Consider the following 14160-nt stretch of genomic DNA (forward strand, 5'->3'; position numbering starts at 1 on the left):
AGGGATTATAGAGGAAAAGAAGAAACGAAACGAGAGGAGAAAGAGAAAAAAAATCGTATGTAAATAGATAAAACGTCAGAAGAAGAAAAATAGTAATAGAGAGAAAGAAAAGATAACATCTCATTACGGATTTCATTCTACTATTTTTCTCGAACACGAAAAATCTACTCCCGATCGATCTTACGACTTCGTATCTCGAGATTTTATTTCGAATATCGAATAACACGCGTAAGCTAATCAATTTGTCATTTAATTGTAAAAGAATGTCGATAAGACTCGTTCTAGTAGAAATGAAAAATAACGATATCATAAATATAAATATATATAAAGTATCGTGCACACAAGTATCGAGATTTAAGGGGGTGGGGAAAGAATTCAATCGAATAATCATGACGAACGCTACGCAAACGTGGAATTCTATACTATTATATCTCTACCATTCTCGAAAGATATCGAACGAGTTGTTCTACCAGCGATCGAGAAAGAATCGTAAAAGAGATCGGGTATGCGAGGAGGATCGTCGAAAAAAGGAGGAAGAAAGAAAACTGAAGCGAGAAATTCGATATTTTTTTTTCGAGACAAGAGCATATCTGGTGTAACGTATATCGTGTACGTGTACTTTCGTACGTGTTATCGCCTCGAATGGCAATACATTATCGGGAATAAGTCGATATATCGACTGATGTACATCTGACACCGTCAGAAAAGCACGCCACCTTGGGGTTGCTCCGTGTTTTTACCAGCAAGGGCAAGGTTATTCACGCGTTCTTTTTCGCCGCTTCGAGAAAAAAAAAAAATACTCGACGAGGTTGCGACGGGATAATCACGGCCGCCTCTCCGTCCTTTTTCGAAACAAATTTGAGAAGCGTGAGGGGGAAACGTGAGAAGGATACCTGGGAGCGCGTATCTCTCCTGCGATATTATCCGTAGAAAAATCTACGATACGGTATCGCGTCGTAGATTGGAGGGGTGAGGAAAAGAAGGGGAGAGAGGGAGGAGATAAAGCGGAGGAACGGTCGAACAATGTTCGGGGGGGGGGGGAATTATTACGCTATTATCGCGACGATTATCGCGGGGATCTAATATTACACGTACATATGCGTCTCGCCTTGACACGTCGTAATGGCGGTCGCAAGAACAAGGACACCCACCGCGGCAGGATAACATCGTATAGGCTACGGCCAAGTACACGTCCTGCTCTCCCTTCTATTTTTATAGCCAGCTTTTCCTCCCTGTTGTGCCGTTCGATTGTCGTGTGTATTGCACGATTAGAATCGATCTGCCCACACTTTTCCTCATCCTCACGTGACTCCACGCGAAACCTGATGCCGTGACAGAGAGACACAACACCCGCCAAACAGTGGTCGAATTTGACTTTAATCGTTCCATTCGATTTCTCGTCAAACGCGTTCACTCGCGATTCTATTCCTCTCCCGAATACGGGGTAAAATGATAATACGGGGGAAGGAGGATAGACCATTCATCCGATCATCCATTGTGTCATTAACGTTTCAAGTACGCGGCTACTAAGTCGTGTATCGAGTCCCGACGTGTTGCTAGCGCGTAACTTTAGACGCGATGGAAAGGGTTGAGTAGAAAATAACACGCGATTTCGTGTACAATTTTATCGTCCTACGCCAATATTTGATTGAACAAACGGGTAAATATCTGATCAGTTCGTTCCGACGGTAGGATTCGATAAAGGAGAATTATATCTCGACAATCTATCCGATTTTTCTTTTCCTTACAAGAAGAAATTACGATGCACAAATTTGTATGATAAGAATTTGACTCAAACGCGTATCAATATTAACTCGATGATCGTCGTTTAACATCAGTTCCGGGAAGTATTTACCCGATTAGGCTCGACAACACGTTTTTAAGAACTCGTGTGAATTTATGAAGTTTACGAAGGCCGTTTACGATTCGACCGTGTATGTAAACACAGGCAACGATTGGCGGCCGAAGACACCGAGCGATAACACATTCGAAACGAACCATACCACGAGCCATTTCCAAACACTGACACTCCTGCCTTCGTCGATCTTACCATTTGTTGCGGTTAACGATTCACCCCTTCTCTCTACCGTTAAAAAGAACACCCGTCGAATATGAATCGAATGCACGGAGCGGCTGCTCGACCATCGTACGTGCCGTCACACATCGAGTACAAAAATCTAGGTATCTAAGCAACACCATGGTGACTGTCACGAAGCACTTACGTCGTGTTCGTCGGTGAGACTAGGTTCGTTCGATGATCGCGCCGGACGACGAGACCCGTTTGTCCACGATCGAATCGCACACGTGAAGGGGGAACGGTGGAGAAAGGCGGCGAGAAACGAACGGAAAGAGCACGAGAAGAGGACGAACCGGCGGCGACACGAGCCGTCCCTCGTGCGCTCACCTCAGCTGAAACATAGCCGAGCAGCGACTGCGAGGCTGCTTCTACCGGCGGCTGCACTGCGCGCCTGCAATCAGCCGAACCGCGCAACGGCTCCGACTCGTGATTGTTCGACGCCAATCGGTCGTTTCCGCCACGCCTCGGCAATATCCGCTATCACCCGTCCGACCTCGATACTTTTTGGCGGTCTTCGAGGAACTTCGACCGCCTGCGCGTTACAGCCGCAGGGTTGTAACTACACGGGGACGCCTTCGCGATATTTTCGCTCGGATTTCACGGAGGCGCGTCCATCCACTGCGCAACCATACTAACCGTTTCGCCACCGTTCCATCTTCCAAGTATCTTTCCCCGTGATTCGGTGCAGGCCCCTGGCTGTATTCCAGCTTTCGCCTTCGAATCGAATTTTCCAGAGCTCTCGGATTATTCAACGAAAATATTTCGTAACGTATACCAGGCCAAGCTCTATCGAAATTTAGAAGCCGGATTACGTATCGGATTTCGAGGATGGAATCGAGACGATTAGCCTCGCGCTGTATTCATTCATGAGATTCCTCGTGCAATACGAAACGAACGATCGATCGTGTACGATTGTACGTACACGCGATCACCGTGACCATGCAACTGGACGGTGAGTGACGCAATGCACTTATGAGAGACTTATTGGCGAAAGAGACGATCGAGGCAAATTCTATTCGGCATAGCGGCCGGGTGGTACGCGGTCCTCGTTGCTGATTCCTAGCGACGATGTTGCGCTACTGCTCCGCTGGAGGAGGATCGATAAAGGGAGGAGGGATGGAACCACCCGGGAAGAAACGATGGAATCTGCGCTCTTCCTTTCCTCCCCTTTCTACCAACCTCGCGAGCACACCGTTCACCCACACGCATGACTGTTTGGTAAATCCGCCGATGTCGGTCTATTCTTCGGTTCCCTCTTCCACCTGGTCCCCCTTTTTTCTCTCTCTCTACTTTTTATCCCTTCCTCCATTTCCCTTCCTCTTCCTACCTTTCGAATACCAGTTCCATCTCTCCCGATGCGATATTAGGGTTAGTGAACTCTGGATCGACGCAGATAAGCGTCCGAGGTCTTTTCACCAGGCGGCTGATTATTTCCCGGCGTACGATAAAAGCGAGCATTCTCAGATTTTTGCTTTTCCAGTTATTTATCAACCTCTCTCTCTCTCTCTTTCTCTTTTTCATCGAAGCGTAATTACAATTCTTGCTGATACGCTCGGCAGAGAGGGAAGGAATTGGGTTAGGTCGCCTCTCTATTTAATATTCAAGTATATGATAATTAAAGATGGGGAAAAGTTAATTAACGAGCCGTGCGCAATCATTGATGAAGCGGAGATGAGACGTAACCTTTCGCAATCGTGGAACGTTCGTTACGATCCATCGGGAGAAACGGGGCTCGGGAATATTGCACGCCCTCCTTAAATAATTCATCAACAATTTATCAAGAAACACTCGCTCGCGGTCAGCCTTGGATAGTTTTCGAGGGAATAAATGATTTCGCGCGAGAAAAGCTTTGGATTGCAACGTATTGTTTCTTTCGAGCTCGTTTCAATGTATCCTTTATCCAAAAATCTGAAATTTTCCTTATATTATTAATGCACAATGTCGAAAAGATTTAATTACTCGGCCACGCCAGGTATCATCCATTTAATCATTATGGAGTGGAACGTAAGGCTACACCAGATTTTATCGCGCATTATTTGTAGGAATAGCGGGTTGATCTCGAATCGGGGAAAAGGTCAGAGTGGATATACGCCCTCGCACATTCGGTCCAGAAGATCGCGAGTCGCTTTGATACCCGCTAATTCTATTCGACATTGGTATGAAAAAGAAAAAAAAAAAGGAAGGAAAGAAAAAACATAAAGAAAAAAAAAAACAGGCGCATTGTCTTTCGTCCGGGGTTGCTTTTAACCCGAACTCGAGGATTAAAGTGGAAAATAGGGACAAAAGGGATGGTAGATCGCGCGCGCGGCCGTGTGTCGAAAATCCGAGAATCCCTCGAGTTTGTGTGCCGCGCGCGGCCGATTCAATGCACTCGCTTGGTAACGAGTACGAGTTTCTGACGTCCCCCTCGAAATAACGAGGCCTCCGAACAAAAGTGCGGAGGCCTTCTTGTGCACCTAAGCTAGGGGTAAAAGAGTGTCATTACGTAATAATATCTCTGAAAATTCAACGTGTTACCGCTCCCTTGCACGACTCTCCCAGAAACAAGCAATTTAGTCCTCTCTTGCTGCAAGGACCTCTTCACAGTGCGCTGCACCATCCCTCTATCTCTCCGGTCTTCGTCCACCTAGGGGGAGGAGACACTTTGACAATGCGAGCAAGAGAATGTGCAAGGGAATACGTAGAATCATCTTCTTTCTTTTCTTTTTTTTCCAACGTTCGATCGACGAGAGAGAGGAACGAAGCGAAGCACAAGCTCCCATTTTGGAACACCATCGGCCAAGGAAATCGTCCATCCTTGAATCGTGGCCAGCATCCTAGAAGCACGGGCCGTTTTTCGTGACGTTTGACCCGTTTCTACTGGATGAGGGTGACGTCACCGCGGGGAATGTTCAGATCAATGGTCCTCGGAGGGTTGGCGGCACTGCTTTTGCCACCGTCCTCCTATGTTCCTGTAGTAAACACGTGCCCACAGACGTCCTGCCCACTCGAGTCCCCGATTCGATGAAAACGATCGAGGATATAACGTGTACATAATGACGAGCCGTGACTATCGGATATCCCAATTTGTATCTTTCGATTTCCCTCTGATCGACGCGAATGTAATATAATATTTTTTTTTTCAACCGTGTCCTATTTCCACGTCTCTCGCGTAGGAATTAATTAAAAGACGAGAAGCGTTGAGAAATAATAACAATAATAGAATATTTCGTTTGAACGGTATCCGATCATCCGTGCGAATTCTTGCACAGTGAACCCATTATCACGGAACCGTGGCCTCTCAATAGGGCATCAATCTTGGGCTTAATAGTCTCGGTGACAAGACGCTCATCTTGTAAAATTGATGCCTTCGTTAAAGGGCGCTCATACACTCGTTTCAATCACCATTTCATCGAGATTTCGATCGTTTCGTTTCTCTATAACTTATGTATCGTCGCGTGTTTCGAGTCGAAACAGGCTTCCACACAGCTTGGTCGATGACACGTTACGTTAACGAAACGAGCGTTATCTCGGCGCGATCGTTCCCCAAAAGAGAGTTGAGAAGCACTGGCGTGACGTCACGGAAAGTTCAATGACGTCATAGACCGTTCGATACACCGTGATCCAATGGTGGGGGTTCGGTTTCACCGAGAGAAGCGTTCGGGACCATGGGTAGGAGGATGAAACGAAGCTGTGCGGCACGGGAGGAGGGAGGCGTGGGGGCGAGGAGGAGGAGGAGGGGTAGGGGGATACCAGCGCACGGAGAACGAGAGACTTTTCACGCCGTTGCAACTGAATGCTGGTACCATTACACTCGGTAGATCAAAGAACTAGGCTGACAGATTCGGCCACGTTGTTACCCCCGTTTCTTCCCCATCCCCGTTCCTCCTCCCTCGAGATTTCCACAGAGAAACAAACATTTTTCCGTGTCGCGGAATCTGGATGATGAAAACTTTCCAAATGGAATATTTTCCACGTGTAAAGTCGTTCGATCGTCCAGATAAATCGTGCATTCCAATTTCTCGTTGATATTTTGAAAGGTATTGTAAGAAAATATATATATTTTTTTCTCTCTCTCGTTCAAATGCTAATTAACATCGCAGTAACGAGTTAAAGCAAGGTTATTCTAGCGGGGAGTATAACGATAAATTAACAACCTGGTGTCCAGGCTGCATGTGCATACAGAGAAGGAAGCTTACTATGTCGACTGATTCTGAAGCACGAAAGAAGAGGCGCGTCGAGTGGATACCGAGGCTCGAAGAGGCAGGTAGCTCGGCATCTAAACGAGGATTTTCTCGAGCTACGATGACGTATATACGCGTCGAGGTGGCCCCGAAAGCCGGGCCAGAATTTTCCTCTTTCTCTTCTATCGCGGGTCGTCATCTGAAAGAAGCCGACTTGAAGGAGGAGAGACCTCTTCAACCCTCTCGTTTCCAGACTTTCTTTCCGGCTCACCCGTGCCACGAGATCTCCGCCGAGCCGATGCGATCCACCAAGACCTCGAGTTTTTGCGGTTAAAATGGTCGAAGACGAGACGAGATCGGAGGCGCAATTCGACTCGAATCGAGCCGTGAAATATATATATATATAAAACTCTCGATGAATTTTCTCTCCGCTCGACGGGACCAAAACCTTCTATCGATGTCTCTTTCAAATTTCTTATACGAAACGCGTCATCGTATTTAATTAGGAAACGATCCGCGGAGATGTTGTACGATCGAGTCAAGAATGACCATTTCTTCGAAGAGAACGAAGGTACTAGGAAATCTCCAGCGACCTGTTTATCCGTTCTTGAGGATGCAATTCAGGGTAGCCGCATTGCGCCACCCCCACTATCAGTCAGGGCTGCTTATAAAAGGTATATGCTTGTAATTTTCGTTCCGCGACTTTGGTGCACTCTGCGGTTTCCGGTTTCCTGGCCGAAAGACACCGGTACACCGGAAACACCGCCGACACGCTCCTCTCGGCCGTTAAATCGCGTTATGTAACGCGATGTTGCCCGCCAGGCATCGCCTCTCCTCGTTATTTATATCACTCGATGCGCGAAACCAGGCATTCCAGTTTCGTTCGAATATGCATCATCTCTAGGAAGAGGGGGGGATTTTATACGCAGGGCAGGGAACGACTTCGCTTCCTTGACCAATATATTCGTCCACGTTCGACTCCCCACGTTCGTGTTAAATCTCGGGGGTGAAATTGGTCAATTGATTTCTTTTTTTTTCTTTCGATCTTTCGCGATAACGAAACGGAAGCGGAAACGCGCCCGTGTTCAGCGCCCTATTTTTACAGCGCGACAACCGATTTCCACGTTTAATTACCCGAACAAAATGAACGAGGATTTCTTGACTCTCGACGAGCATCGATTTCCTTTCCGTTGAAACAATGTCTGGGCGGAGCTATTCAGAAATTAGATGGAGGCCAACGGGAGAATTTCGTAGGAATGCTCGCATTAATCAACAAGGATCTTATTCCACGCCTGTTAGAAACTCGGTGTGTAATTTGTAAACGTCTAGATGATCGCGCGAGGGAAGAAATTACAATGCGAATTAAAACGCGAACGTGGGTTTTTGCGAGCAATAAATATGACCGTATGTAAAGAAGGATTATTTTTCTGTGACAAGTAATTTACATTCTGTTGTTTCATTTGATGGATAATTATTGATGGAAGAAATGTAACAATAAACGTATTTAAATATGCGAAACGATAAGACTTGTAAATTATTCTGTGTTTTGATTAAATAATTTAAAAAACAGTTTTAACGTTACATGGAATTTGTATTTTTGTCGACTTCGATGATATGCAACAAAAGTTACATAGTCGGTAAAATCTTCTTTATGCTCCGTCGATAAAGTAAAAATATTCCTATGCTGAAAATGATACTAGATGGAAAAAAATAATTAGTTGTTTATCGCAAACAGAAAAATTTAGCCATCATACCGAATTATGATTCAAACCGAAATTAATATTCGCGATTTTGATTCAGATGGCAATTTATGGCATTTCGAATGATGATGAGTCGGAAAATATATAAAAATAAAAAGAAAATATATATCGGCTAAATACAACTACGATATTAAACGAAGTGTCTTTTAATACTGTCAAATTGTAACAAAAATGATTTCCTATCCTTGAATCTTAAGAAAAGAAAAGACAAGTAATTAATATTTTTTCTATGGTAATTTGCTAGATCTCTTTTACTTATATCTTCTTCTTTTTTAAAAGATGCATGTTACTAAAACTTAAATCTAACCTCAAGATTTTCTAATCAAACAAAAATCCTATACATAAAGACAGAAAAAAATAAAACTATTATCATTATTCCAAATTATTTAATAAACGAAAAACGAAAAATTTTTATTATTAATATTTAGAAATACGATGTGTAAGAAATTCTAGTCTAATAAATAAAACGCAAAAACGAAATTATTATTCACGGATTAAATAAATCACTATTCTCGTTGCAAAATTCTAGATATATTATCAATCATTCATATCGATTCGAACTTTTTATCGATATAATTGAATAACTAGAGGAACAAAAATATATAAAACTCACCATTGATGCGAAAAATATTACGATTGATGGTGCTATGGTCCACTGTAGAGAATTTATTGTGTGCATCAAGTAAGATGTGGAAGCAATAAAACATCTAGTAACAAAAAGTAGAACAATATAATTAAAAATGAAATATAAATTGAAAAAATTGAAGAAAGAGATGATAATTTTGTGACAATGTGAAATAATCATCTGGGCAAAAAGCATGCGACTTACTGTTCGTAGATAGCATAGTGACGACGCAGTTTCTCATCCGTCCATAATAATGGCGAAATATACTGGCACTTGCGAATAAAACCGCGCGAAACTGTTGCCACAATGTTACACTTGTAGAAGAACGTATTTAAAACACTCATAAATAAATGAAAATATTACAAACACTGGCGAATGAATGTATTTTAAAGAATCACGATTAAATGCGTAATATGTTGAACACGAAATTCGTACGTAACCTTAAATTATACACAAAAACAAACACGTAATCTCGACACGTCTAAACAGTACAACGGCCAAAATAAAACTGACTCATGCCTTTTCCCATTCGGTAACCGCTCAGCGGATAAAGACGAGCGTCCCGGATATATATATTTGTGATAAAATATTTACTCGTAGAATACATATTATTATTTAAATATTACAATTTTTAATATTCTACTTACATTTCATTAATTTTATAATTTCTTAACGTCGCATATAATAATTTATAACATTACGATTTATTAAATTTAAAAATAATTCCTTCTTTTTATTAATTCATTAAAATCTACCGTTCTTTTGCACGTTGGTAAAGAATGTTAATTCAATTCTGATTTTTATTCGTGGTGCAGTAATCTTTTATTTCATCCTGAATCGGTAACGTTGGAAATGACAGCAAAGTGGTATATGTAATCGAAGTTCATTTCCAAGAATCCACCGTCCATCATAAATGTGTAAAACCTTTAAAAAATTCAAAAATATAAAACGATGTTACGTAGTTGCATTCGATGAATCTGATTGAAATATCATCGCACGTATGAATAGGTCAATTCGCATAAATATTAACGATACGAAAATACTTTTAACTCGAAAACACATCGTTCGTGCATTCCGTTGATTACAATTCAATTAGTCAACGCAATGATTCATCGTCCAGCCGTTTTCGAGTGTCGTCGCGGCTCGATTTATTCGCGAGAAGACGACAAGCGTCGAAAGAGCGGGAAGGGGGGAAAAAGATGCGTGGGTTCATCATACGCCGAGGAGAAATTGCATCAACACCTTTGAGCTTGCATTAAATCTTTTCCGCATAAGTTAAATAAAGATTTGTGACTCGCTGATTAATTCTTCGTTTAGTCACGTTCCGCCTGTGTCAGAGTTCATCGGCGCTATTGAGTTTGTGTCAGTGACTTCGTTTGACAACTACCGCCTTTGAGATAACGTACGAGTTATTTTCTTCTCCGAAAATAATATAATAAATATATGATATATATAATAAATATATTATTCTATGCAATAACAATTAGATACACGTATTATCGTCGCGTAATATTTTCTGAAGCAAAAGATCGAATTATATCGCAATTCTTTATTCGCTTCTGAAAAGATTTTGACGCGAATTGGTGCATAGTGGTCTCATTCTGCTGAATTTCCGTAATTTCATCCTCCGCCTATCAAGGAAATTGAATAGAATTACGAATAATGAGACGTAAATGTTCGTTAAACTGCATACCGATGCTCTTTTCGTAACATCACGGATTCTCCATAACGAATTTAATATACGAGTGGCTAGTGAAAGCACGAGCAGTAACAAGCGTGCAATCGCTACGTTCAGCTACGTCCCACGATTACGATCTTCGAGACGTAGGAACAATACGGGAAATTTATTATTCCAGGTCTGTAGAATTTTTTTTTTTTCATAATCTGACGAAGAGAGGAGGCAAGGCAACCGAATCCGATGGTTGTTCCGAGCCAGACCTTTTGCAATTTAACGATGAGTCAACGGGAGTAAAAATACATTTAGCAGGAAGAGCTGGCCGGTCTTTCTCTACTTATCGTGAAAACTTTTCTCGTTGTCGCCTCGTCGCAGGATGTTACAAAGTTCTTCCGATAAGCGATGAGATTCCTGAAATTCGTCAAATCCTATCTGACGGCCAGCTCGAAAAATTCGTAAGGAATGCTCGTCCGGCTAATAGCGCTCGGCGTCAGTGATCCCGCTGATCCCGCGGCAGCGTTTAAATCGAAGATAAAAAAAAAAGCCTGCAAAGCCTTTCATTCGGCTTTTACGATCCGTCTGATTCACCTGACTCACTGTCGTCGTTTCCAGACGACGAGGGTGGAAAATAAACATTAGAAAAGTCGCGAGAGCGACTTAACGAGTGCGCAGACGACGCGTAAGCGGACGTCTAAATTTGTATCCCGTTTGTCGGGATATATCCAGTTAATAGAACGCGTATGAATTTCACTTTATGAAAAATTCCGTGTATATCTCTTTCGTTCGCAACCGACTTATCACTCGATCGATCTCGACGATAACAAACCCACCATCCATCTCTCGCCGATCAACGATAATCTCGAATAACTTTTATCTCGACGCGAAAGAGTCGCGTGAGATCGAGGAGAAGAGGGACACGTATAATAACACGTATTCAAGAATCTTCTTAATACTGGTTGGAATTTCGAAACGTTTAATCGACGTGTTATAATTGATCCGTAAAGACAGGGCGCGGCACACGTTTCCACAAAGGTGAAAGTAAAAGCGGGCCCAACTTAGCTCGCGCGCGGTGCAAAACCGCACGTTTTACTCGCCTCTTATCGATTCGCGCGTCCAACCGCGCGTTCCTGTTGCGGTGACAACGCGCGCGCACCGCACGCTTCTCGCACTCGTCCACGTGATCTCCTCCAAAAAAAAAAAAAAAAAAAAAAGAAAAAAGAAAGAAAAAATCTCCCCTCTTATCTCCTTATTATCTCCATCCGTGTTCGCGATTAATTCTATCTTCAATCTCGAATAGTATCTTTCCATCGCGAATAATTTCGTATTGTGACACTCGAGTGATAGAACTAGTTAGCGGAAATTAAAACGTTGCAACGACTAGTTTTCCATGCTTCTGTTTCTCCAACCACCTCGTAACACGCGCAGTTAATTAAAATGGATCGTGTGGCAAGCGTGTATACGTATATACACGTATATCTGTGTCTGTGTCGTGACTCAGGGATCCGTCTCGCGGAGATTTTCTGACCCGATTGCGAGATCTTGCGAAGCCACGTTTTAACCCACCACCCGTTTCAAACCGTGCGTGTCCAGCACGCGTCCACGCGAGTGGATCGATCAATGCAGAGTCGGGTTAAACAGCGAGGTAAGCTTAGGTGTTCCTCGGGCCCCGACACTCGAGTCAATTAGAAGCTAGTTAGACAGACCGTATCGATTCCCTGTGGATTAATATCGGACGATAACTCCCGTTGGATCGATTCGAAATTTGCTAATTTTCTTTCCCTCGAGCGAAAAAGTTTACGAAAGTGGGGAGAGGATAGATTTAGTTAGAGTTTTAAGAGGGAAAAATTTCCAAATTTTTATTTCCAGAAGTTTTAACGGGAGGATAAATTTTATTTCTAGCTGGAAAACGCGCCCGTTTCTAAAGCGGCAAGAATCGAAACGGCACGGCGGTTCGTTTCGTTCGTGCGAACTACGCATCGGATATTTTTGGCACCGTCTCTTTCCCCCTTTTTCTCTTTTCTCCTCCGACTCTCCGGCTTTGGGGAGCCGTTTTATAACGGCAGCCGCATTTTTCCACTTGATAAAAATAACTTATACATATATATATATACGTATATAACAAAAAAAAAGAAAAGGAAAAGAAACGTTATTATTGCCAGACGTGCTCGAAATTGGACGGTGGCCATAGAGGAGGTTTAATATACTCGGCCATCTCTTTGTGCGCCCGCAAATATGCGACGGGAATACTGATATCGAATCGCAGGCGACATTCGAGAGCTCTCAATCGCCTAGCACCATTGTCGATACAATGCAGCCTCGATATGGATCGGTGCATTGTCCAATTACCTCTGACGTGCTTGGTCGCATTGCCGATCGATAATATTAAAAGGTATATCGAGAACATTTCATCCAGACCAAGGGAGGCCAAACGTCTATCACGGGCTGGGCATTATTTTTTTCCAAAAACTTTCATCCCTCGTCTACCATTTCTCTCTCTTTTTTTCTCATTTTTTTTCCAGGAATCGTATCTCGTCAAATTTACGACTACCTCCCCTCCGTTTATTAGTTAATGCGAAAAGCAAATAGGAGCTGCCCGATCTGCATGTAATTTCTTACATTCGGGATCGCAGATTCGATCCGTATTTTTTCACCTGCCCGCATTGTGTCAACCCCTCTTCGTCCCCTCTGATCCGTTTTTCCTCGCGTCACAATGGGAAGCTACTAATATGTCTTTTCCACAATCCCGCAATAAGGAAGGACATTTTTCTCGAGTTTTCGAATGATGGAAGATCATCCTGAATCATACCTGAATCATCTCGAATAAGAATGGCTCCCCATTTCTATATACGCGACTACCTAAGCGACGACGATTCAAAAATATTTGTTCGACGTTTAACCGTTTATTTCGAAGGAAAAATAGAAAAAGGAATAACAATTAATATCTGGAGTGAAGATCCGTTTAAAGAAGAAGAAGGCTGAGTCGAAATTAGAATAATTAGACAACAATGGGATAGATTATCACTTCCTGCTGCCGTATTATTAACATTTTTCCCGACCAAGCATTCCTCGAATCGATTATTTCTTCAACCGTTATCTTTATCGACGAGGAAGGGTGTGACTTGGTTTTTCTTCTTTTTCTTTCCTTTTTTTTTCCCCCCTACCGATATCCGGCCCGTTGCGTCGTTTTGCACGCAATTAGAGGGAATTTCAATGGTTCCGCTGCAGGTTGGCCGCGCAGTCGAAGAGTGAAAGTGTGTCACTCGTATTTTTCGTTTTTCCCGCAGACGGTTGGTCTTGAGACGTTTTGACGTCACGCCGATACCCATTTCCGCGGCCCATTCACTTCGCGCGAATTCTCCTTCTAATCGAGATCCAAACGCATCCCATCCAATTTGTCCGAGAAGTTCGATCGATCGATCGATCGGTTGGAAAACAGGAGAGATTAAACGGGGTGGTTGGCGAGCGATGGGTCAATTACGATCCGATTGCTTCGTAGAAAGCGAACTTGCATCGTTTCGATTCGATTGGAAATTTTATCAACTCGAGAAAATCGCGTTAACGGATTTATCATCGCGAGTCATTATCGACAACTTCGATAAGAGAGATACCGCGGTGTATAATCCGCCCGATTTAGATTTTTTGCACTCTCCATTCCATGGATTATTATTAACCACTTTACGTCCAGCGATAATATATATCAATAATCGTTGTAAATTGTTGATGATGGGAGAAAAGAGCAAAGTTGAAAATTAGCGTGTTTACAGCGTGGAATACAGCAAGGGATAGCGCAGCGTGTAAATTAAAGGAGGAAGGTCCGAGGGTTGGTCGAAGGGGGAGAGAAAAAGAGAAACGACGGCTCG

The 14160-nt window shown here is 43.0% G+C and overlaps 1 protein-coding gene across 5 annotated transcripts in view; it reads right to left on the reverse strand.

Moving 5' to 3' along the window:
* The window catches only part of LOC100576805 (chromatin assembly factor 1 subunit A-B), a 34706-nt gene extending 25579 nt beyond the window's left edge, over positions 1-9127 (reverse strand). Inside the window, exons 1-2 of one of the 5 annotated variants that reach the window (XM_003250491.4) lie at positions 8830-9127; positions 8614-8707 (exon numbers count right to left, since the gene is read on the reverse strand). The gene's annotated coding sequence lies outside the window, so the exon portion shown is untranslated. Of the gene's footprint in view, positions 1-1095; positions 1767-2222; positions 2571-8613; positions 8708-8829 lie in introns of those variants that run through there. The other 4 variants (XM_016916242.2, XM_026445189.1, XM_006564898.3 and 1 more) reach the window with 4 other exon arrangements.
* Positions 9128-14160: the final 5033 nt, after the last annotated feature.

The sequence above is a fragment of the Apis mellifera genome, linkage group LG14, assembly GCF_003254395.2.
Source record: "Apis mellifera strain DH4 linkage group LG14, Amel_HAv3.1, whole genome shotgun sequence".
Classification (NCBI taxonomy): Eukaryota; Metazoa; Arthropoda; class Insecta; order Hymenoptera; family Apidae; genus Apis; species Apis mellifera.